We start from the raw sequence: 9,208 nt of genomic DNA, 5'->3' as shown, positions 1-9,208 counted from the left end.
GACACTATGGTTGATTTCTTGACTCTTGAGTGAATTAGATTTAAATGAGGTAGAATTGCACTGTCATCTACCTCATTCTCTCTTCCTAAGCCCAGTGGCGAGATAACTGTCCAGGATGTACTGGGTGACCTTGTTGTCTCTGATGTCTGACCAAACTCTAAGCCCTCCACGTGCCTGTTTCAGTTGCCTTCATGACTTTTGGAACAAACTGTTCTCATCCACCCATTCTGCTCGAGGAGGTCTTTGCATGCTTGGGGTAAAAAGCCTCCTAATTCCCTGATGAGTTTACTGTCTATCGCAGGGTTCCTCAAACTTTTTAAATAGGGGGTCAGTTCACTGTCCCTCAGACTGTCGGAGGGCCGGACTATAGTAAAAACAAAAACTTTGTTTTGTGGGCCTTTAAATAAAGAAACTTCAAAGCCCTGGGTGAGGGGGATAAACATCCTCAGCTGCTGCATCTGGCCCACGAGCCATAGTTTGAGGACCCCTGGATCAGTTACCCTTCACCTGCTTCAGTCCACCTGCTAAGAAGGTTTAGTGGGGCATGGCTACTGTAGCTACAACTTCTTGGAGAACTGGGTGACGGGTGGACGCCAAAGGTGGGTGAGCAGCCCTGTAAAAGGCTTGGCAATCCCTCACCCCAGTTGAAGTGCTAGTGCTGCCTCAGCAGTAACCCTAAACATTAGAACATTAATACTTGCACACAATTTATAAATAAGTAAATATACACATATGGAGGGTACGGGCACAAATAGTTTGGGTTTGATTTTTTTTTTTAACTAATATGGGTTCGTGATCACAAAAGTTGCAGCCAACTGCATTAAAGCATTGGATGGGAAGAATACTCAGATGAAGTCCTTAGTCCACCTTCTCTCTTCCCCCCATCTTTGGCACAAAAGTGTGATTATGCAGGATTTCTCTGCACTGTTTGAATTAGCTGATTCAGTAGATGTTTAGCACTTTGAGGACCCCAGACTCCTCTGGAGTTCCACCCGGGCTTGTTGGCTCACTGTTCTAGGAACATACCAAGCTCACCCCCTATCTTGCCATCCTGGGCTAATTACACATCTCTCCTCTATGCATATACGATCTGGCCAGGATGGCTGTATTTGTATTCTGCACACATGACAGTCCACTTCCTATCTTGGCCTTTTTATGTCTACAATGCAAATCCTTTTCCCTATATATTTTGGAACCCCTTGCTTCCTTTCAAGCTCAACTCAAACTCACATATTCCAGTGGTTAGCTTGGTACAGTGGATAGAACTTGTGGCTTAGAGTAAGGAACTCCTGAGTTCAAATACAGCCTTAAACACTCTCTAGCTGAGCAAGTCACTTAACCCTGTTAATTCCGTTTTCTCAGTTGTGGAAATAATAACAGCAGCTACATTGAAGGTTTGGATCACAAGAGATAATATTTGTAACATAGTGCCCGGTATACAGTAGACTCTATATAAATGCTTATTCCTTCTCCTAGTTCTCCTAAATGCTAGTGCCTCCCCCCTGAAATTACCTTGTGTTAATTTTGTACACAGCCAGGGTTCGATTAGTACATGATCTCTTGTATTCCAATCTCACTCAAAATTAGAATTATGTAAAATAGGGTCATGGTTTTCAGCCTCAAGAAAATGTGTAGTGTGGATTAGAATGTTGCAACCGTTGGGGATTCATTACTTTATACCTAATTTAGTGTGTATGTATACACACACACACACACATATACACATGCATGTTCTTTTTGTTGTTCTTCTTCACTTTTCTTACTTATTTATTTAGTATTTTCCCCAGTACATTTTTTAAATTTTCATTTTTTAATTTTTGAGTTCCAAATTCTCTCTCTTATCCACATCCCCAGTCCTTCTAAATAAATCACATGTGAAATTATGCAAAACATTTCCATAAAAGTCTCTCTCTCTCTCTCTCTCTCACACACACACACGTTCTTTCATGGACTATCAGCCCTTTATGGAGAGATACCGTTTCATTTATGTCTTCATATTCCCAGCACCTAGCACAGTACTTAGCACACAGAAAGCACTTAACAAACTACCTCTCTCAATTGTTGCTCTTCCCTCCATCAGCCTTGACTTGGCCAATTATTCAGGAATTGCTTAAATATTTTTTAATGCATCCTGTAGACACAGTCATTTATGTTTGTATATTGTCTCCCCTGATAGAATGTGAGCTTCTTGAAGACAGGGACTGGCTTTTTTTTTTTTTGCCTTTAAAAAATATATATATCCCACTTAGCACAGAGTCTGGTACATAGTAAGTGATTAACAAATGCTTGTTGACTCATTTATTTATTCAGTTCAGTCAGAAGTTCTGCTGGCTGTCACCCTGAGCTTCACCTTCTTGGATTTTCAGTCCTGATCCGGACTGACGTCTGTCCCCCTTTTAGCAGCTCCAGGCCCCTGTGAGGGCAGAGAGGAATCCTGCTTCCCCCTTCTTCAGCTCATTTGACAGATGGGGAAATTGAGGCAAACAGATTTAAGTGACTAGCCCAGATCACACAGTTAGTAAGTGTGTGAGCTGGATTTGAACTCAAGTCCCCCTGACTTTAGGATTGGTGCTCTATCTGCTTCATATATATTATTACATATTATGTAGGATATAATATATAATGCAATATTATATGACATCTTCTCAGCAGTCAGGCTGGCCCAGAGCTCTGCAGGCTTACTCCCATCTGCAATCCCAGCACCCCAAGCGTAACTTGAAACAAATAAGAGGAAATTCTTACTTGCAGATCATGCAGTAAGCAGGCAGATGGGGATGGATGTGAAAACAGGCCCCTGGGAATTTTTGTGACAATTGTTATTATTCATGGCAGAGAATCAGGCTCCAGTAGAGGCTGTGAATGAGAAAATCATGGGACCAGATTGGAGCTTTGGTTTGGAAGCAGGAGGCCTGTGAGGATGTCTGCTATTTGTTATCTAAATGATTGGACCCTTCTGAGGCTCAATTTCTCCTTCTTTAAAATGGGAATAAGAATACTTTCCCTGAATTCCTCACGGAGTTGTTTTGGGGGTCAATGAATTTGAAAATCCCTTATCTAAACTATGAAAAAGTCAGTGAGTCTATATAGTCTGTCTGTCTGTCTGTCTGTCTGTCTCTCTCTCTCTCTCTCTCTCTCCCCCTCTGTCTTTGTCTCTCTCTGTCTCTCTCTCTGTGTCTCTGTCTCATTTAAATTCAATTGCAAGACTTCCCCAAATTGATGTCATGGGTCTTCTTCAAGAATGAAAGACAAACAACAGCAATATTGATGTGTGGAGGAAGGGGGCATTATATATGCAATACACATACATAACATGCATATGTATACATATAGAAATCTATCTATCTCTCTATCCATCCAGGAAAAGTTCTACAGACAAGAATATTCAGTATTCAGAAATATCCAGGCAATTTGAAACTATTAAAGCTTTAAAAAGCTATTAAAGCTATTAAAACTTTAAAGTATCCCTTAAAACAGAATAAAGATTTTTGAAACATTATGTATTGTCTGTGTGTGTTTAAAATATACATATATAAATATAATATGTATTAGATATACTGTGTAAATGAAATAACATACTAGAGCATATATTACATATAATTATATAGGTCTTAATTTTGAGTCTTTTCAGTATATCTAACTCTCCATGATCCCACATGGGGTTTTCTTAGCAAATATCCTAGAATGGCTTACCATTTCCTTCTTCAGCTCATTTGACAGATGGGGAAATTGAGGCAAACAGATTTAAGTGACTAGCCCAGATCACACAGTTAGTAAGTGTGTGAGCTGGATTTGAACTCAAGTCCCCCTGACTTTAGGATTGGTGCTCTATCTGCTTCATATATATTATTACATATTATGTAGGATATAATATATAATGCAATATTATATGACATCTAAAATTATATACATGCTATATAGTACAGTAAACATTACATTATGTTATATATTCTATATGCTAAAATATCTATACATGCATATACATTATTATATATACAAATTATTACATGTACATTGTTATATGTTACATATATACTGTACATGTTCATTATATACATGCATGTACATATCTTATATAGCACATATGTACATCATACAACATACATTATACACGTTATTATATTAAATATATCATATAAAACATAATGTGTAAAATATTACCTATTATATGGTATTATATTATGCTATGTATTATTTGTCTTAATGTATGTATCTATACATGTGTACATATAATAATGTATAATATAATATACAAAATTATATAGTACTCTATGCTATGCATAATTTATGGTATTATGTTATATATTATTTATGGTAATAATCTGTATGTATAGATACACAGTGAATCTAATGCCTTCATGTAATTTTAAAGTATAGCTTAAAGTTTTAATATTTTTAATAGCTTAAAATCACATGAAGACTTTTGGAATAACCTCTATTACATTTCATTATATTACATATAACTATAATAAGTAATTATAACACATATATATGATGTTCTGATCATTATATATTATTATTTATAGTAAAGAGTATAGTAATATACTAATCACATAATAAAGTAGTATAATATATAGGTAGTATATATAATATTCTATACATATAGCTTATAAGCACTACTGCGTATATGTGTGTATGTATGTATGCACATTTGTAATATGTGCACATATACAGAGAGATATCGAAAACAACTTCATATGAATAAAAAATATTGTAATTACAAGGTCTGTTGGAGTAGAAAGGACACTTTCTGTGTTGGAAATCAGGAGCTTTGGGTTTCAGCCATTTCCACCATTTCACCCTCTCTGGATCTCCTTTTTTCAGTCTGTAAAATAAAGGAGTTGGATAACTAGCTGACCTTTGGTATCCCCTCCAGATCGAACCTTCTCTACCATATCTTTCTCTGGTTATGTCTCATACATCATTTCCTCCTCTTGAAATGTTCTTTCCTTCTCCCAATCATCCTTCAAGGTCCAGGGTGATGCTGACCTACTCCAGGAAACTTTCCCTGACTGTAGTAGCCCACACTGGTCTGCTCCTTTGCTATCCCATCAGAATAACTTTAAAAATTTGCACTATTAAAAAAAAATAATCGCTTCCCCTCTTTTGCAGTCTCCAACTTCTCTAAAATCCTGGTTCTGTGAGTTAGGGTTTCTGGAGGCTCTTTAGCTTATCAGTGTCCTCCCTAAATGTGATGTCCAGAACTATACGTCTTACTCCAAATGTGGTGTGAGCAAAGTAGTCTACAGCGGGACCTCCTCACCTCCAGATGCTATGTCCTTCTTAAGGCAGCACCTAGAAAAATGGGTCCAGTCAATGAGCTCCTCTGGTCAGAGGACTCTGTGAATTCCCTTCCACTCAAGACAATAGCTTATGTGCTCCATCAGTGGGTAAAATAGAAGGCACAATGAATTGGAAGTAAAGGCTTGCAATGGTACTATGTGATGTAATAGGATCTAGTCAGGCTTGTAAATGCCAAACAACTCTTCCATACTTAGGGGTGAGAGCAGTTGCTGTTTTCCTGAAAGATTTGGTACCCCAAGTGAAAAGTTTGCATTAGCCAAGTGCAGCAGCCCAGATGTTGGAACACTAACGTTCTAATCTGCCCACATCCAAAGACCATGATTGTTTGAGTATCTCCCGGGTAGCCAAATTTCCTTTGTCGATCACTTTGAAAGATCTCTGACCACAAGCATCCTGCTGGACTTCTCAGAAAGGGAATAAAGGCTATGAATTGTCCACATCATTTTGCTGCTCATTGCTAGTGAGAGGGTGAAATCGGAGCTGTACTCCAAGGTTAACCTATTGCAACATGGATACCTAAATGGACGACTGCACCTCTATTTTCTGTATTAGTGTGTAATTCCTTGCTTAATAATCAATCATCAAACTGTACCAATTTAGCAACATTTTAGAAGGTGTTTATGTAGTATCCTGCCACGGGCTGAGTCTGAGATCCCCTTGTTTTTCTCAGTTCCAAGATTCTTTTGGTCTCCCCTATGAATGAATGGGAGGAAGATAGGCAGAGAGGGAAAAAGACCCTAGGGAGAGCTCGAGGATATTGAGAAAATTAATATTTTGAACATGTTTGGAATTCTGTGTCTCAGTTTACCTTAATTTTAAATGTGACTCTATCATTTCTTTTCTCAATCACACGTTTCAAATTTTGCCCTTTAATGTGTATGTGGGACCAATTCCAGAACTTTTCAGTTTTTGCAATAATAGAGCAGATCTAGTCTGGGAGACCACAAGATGATCTTCACTCTTCAAACATGCAATTCACTAAAATCCTTCTATCTCCTGCAGATGGACTCATGTCCAGCCACATTTCCCCATTCTGGACTTATGAAAATAGTTTTTTTAATTAAATGTATTATTTTACATTTATCACTGTCCTGAGTTTGTCATCTGCTAAAGTAGCTATTCTGCCTTGCTTTATGTCATATGCAAATTAGATAATATGACACCTATATGTGTACTTATAGCTAATTAATTAATAATCACCATCACCATATATGTCCACAGCAGCATTCCCCTTCCCCAAACAAAATCATTTATTGTTTTCCTTTGCATGGGGAAAGTCCTGGAGCAGCTAGGTGGTGCAATGCAGAGAGCCCCAGCCCTGAAGCCAGGAGGTCCTGAGTTCAAATCTGATCTCAGACATTTAACACTTCCTAGCTGTGTGACTCTGGGCAATTCATAACCCCAACTGCCTCAGCAAAAAAAAAAAAAAAAAAAAAAAAAAAAAAGAAAGAACGAAAAAAGTTCCCTTCTCTCTGTTTTCCCTTTCCCTACTCCCATACTCCAGTGTCCAATAAGAAACGCATTCTTCTGTAGTTTTCCTTCTCAGTGTCTTTGACAGTCTTCCTTTCCATGCCACTTGCTTAGTTTCCCCTAATTCTTCCCCCTTTTTCTCCCACTGGATAGCAAAATAGAGAGCTGGGCTGTTGTAGAATGGATTGATGCTGAATTCATTTGTTAATTAAGCAAAATATCCTTCAAGCCAAAAAGGACCTAATTTCATCAAGTCCAGGACTAAAAGAAAGTCAGATGGCTTGGGGATAAGACAAACTGGAAGTGAAAGGGTCAGATCTATGAGTTGTTAGGACAGGCAGAGAGTCTGCCACCAAGAGAATAAATAAGCAAAGAGCCTGAGACAGATTTATGGACAGGGACTTATTTCCTGGATGGCAAAAGGCAGCCATAAGCCTATGTCATGGGATGGAGAGCAAAGAGATAGGGAGTTGGGGGGAGCAGAGACTTAGACAATGCTGAAGAGGCAATATTTTATAAGAAGGTTTGCAAAGTGATTTCCTCATCTCAAACAATCCCAGGTGGAGATGCCTGCGAGAATTATTATGCTCATTTTATTGGTGAGAAAATAGCGACCCATAGGTTTCCATAAAGGCAATACTCAGATTCAGGTTATCTAACTCCAAGACTCTTTCCACTAATTATTTTTGTATCGCCAAGCTCCAGATTCAGTTCTGTTAAACAGAAACACTAAATTGATAGAAGAATCCCTATGAATCCTTATTGACTTAGAAAACTGCATGTTAACATTATCTGTGGTCTATTGTGTCTATTATTTTGTTATATATATCCAATTACTTTTTAATCTGGTTTAGACCCCATTTGAGAGTAGGACTGTAGGGTGTGATGTCGTTGGTCATATATTTGGCATTTGTGAACCAGAACACTCATAGACTGTGACTTAACACTTTGGAAGCTAGATCCATTTTTGAGACACACTTTGGGTACAGTTATTCAAAACCAAAGCTCACAAGTCTCCGACAATCTTTATCTTTCACCAAATGACACTAGAGGGTGTGTTTTTTGAAGGGGATTTAATTAAGAAAAGAATAGAATAGAAAAATAGAAAATTAATAGCATAGAAATAGAAAAGAATAGAAATAGAATAGAATAGAAAATAGAATAAGTTAAGATCAAGGAACACTTCCCCACCTCCATCCTCCAACCCCAAATATCGAAACAAGCTATTGTACTGTTGGTCACCATTGGTGGAAAATGGGACAAGAATAGGAAGCGCACCTAGCCTGGCAATGGATTTCTCTAGGGCCAGAGAGTGGAGTGCTGGAGACAGCTCATTGTTAAATTTTCAGTGTGTGTGTTTACACTCCCCTAATCAGGCTCCATTTCTCTTCCAAGTCTCATTTTGCTATGGATTGTCTATAGTGAAAGTGATGGAGAAAATGTTAATAATGCAAATTAAACTTAAAAGTCTCCTGTGAGCACATCCCCCTTTTCCCCCAGAGAGCTTGTTGTTAAACATTTACCACCACAGCACCGGTAGCATCTCAGACAAAACTCCGCTCTGCCTCTGTAGCTGCCTTTTCTGTTTCCCGCTGAGCTGCTGATGTCATCTGCTGACTGATCATGTCATCTTCCACTTAGGTACAAATTCCTGATGTCATCTTCTGGGCTTTCTTCACTGTGCTGCCACAGAGACAAGTTAATAAGCATTTATTAAGTACTTAATGTGTGCCAAGGTTCTTTGCTGAATCACATCTGCTATGGGACGCCTTTTCCGGGGGGGGGGGGGGATGATATCTCAGGTCTTTTGTGAATGAGCTCAGCATCCAGGGCTATTTTGGTTCTTTTGTAAATTAGACTCATCAATACACACAGCCAGCTAACAAAAGAGCTTTGCTCAAATCTGTCTTTTAAGCTGCTTTAAAAAAAAAAAAAACCTCCAAGATTCTTCCAAGTTTACAAATCAATCTGCTGTTTTTGTGAGGATAATAAAATTAGGGCAGATAGTTGGCTAAATGGATAGATTGCTGGACCTGGAGTCAGGAAAGTTCATATTCCTGAGTTCAAATCTGGCTTTAGATACTTACTAGCTGTGTGACCCTGGACAAATCACTTAATCTTGTTTGCCTCAGTTTCCTTATCGGTCAAGTGAGCTGGAAAAGGAAATGGAAATCACTTCATGATCTTTGCCAAGAAAACCCCAAATGGGGACAGAAGGAACCAAACACTACTTAAATGATATCACAACAATAATAATGACAAACCCCAACAAGAACAATATTGCTTTTAATTCCCATCCTGTTCACATGTTGTTCTATCCTGCTGCACAAAAAAAAAAAAAAAAAAAAAAAAAAAATTAGATCAAAAAGAAAAAAAAAATGACAAAAACCCAAAATGAAAGCAAACAACCACAGCAAAGGTGAAAATGCTATGTTGT

General features: G+C 38.1%; 1 long non-coding RNA gene across 1 annotated transcript; it reads right to left on the bottom strand.

Moving 5' to 3' along the window:
• Positions 1–2,597: 2,597 nt before the first annotated feature.
• LOC116421190 lies at positions 2,598–8,512 on the bottom strand. Its single transcript, XR_004231491.1, has 3 exons — positions 8,295–8,512; positions 4,719–4,822; positions 2,598–2,853 (listed from the first exon to the last, which is right to left on the bottom strand). It is a non-coding gene; the product is annotated as an uncharacterized LOC116421190 (long non-coding RNA).
• Positions 8,513–9,208: the final 696 nt, after the last annotated feature.

The sequence above is a fragment of the Sarcophilus harrisii genome, chromosome 2 (genome assembly GCF_902635505.1).
Source record: "Sarcophilus harrisii chromosome 2, mSarHar1.11, whole genome shotgun sequence".
NCBI lineage: Eukaryota > Metazoa > Chordata > Mammalia > Dasyuromorphia > Dasyuridae > Sarcophilus > Sarcophilus harrisii.
Note: the sequence above shows the minus strand (reverse complement) of the source record. Positions and strands in the feature narration are given on the sequence as shown.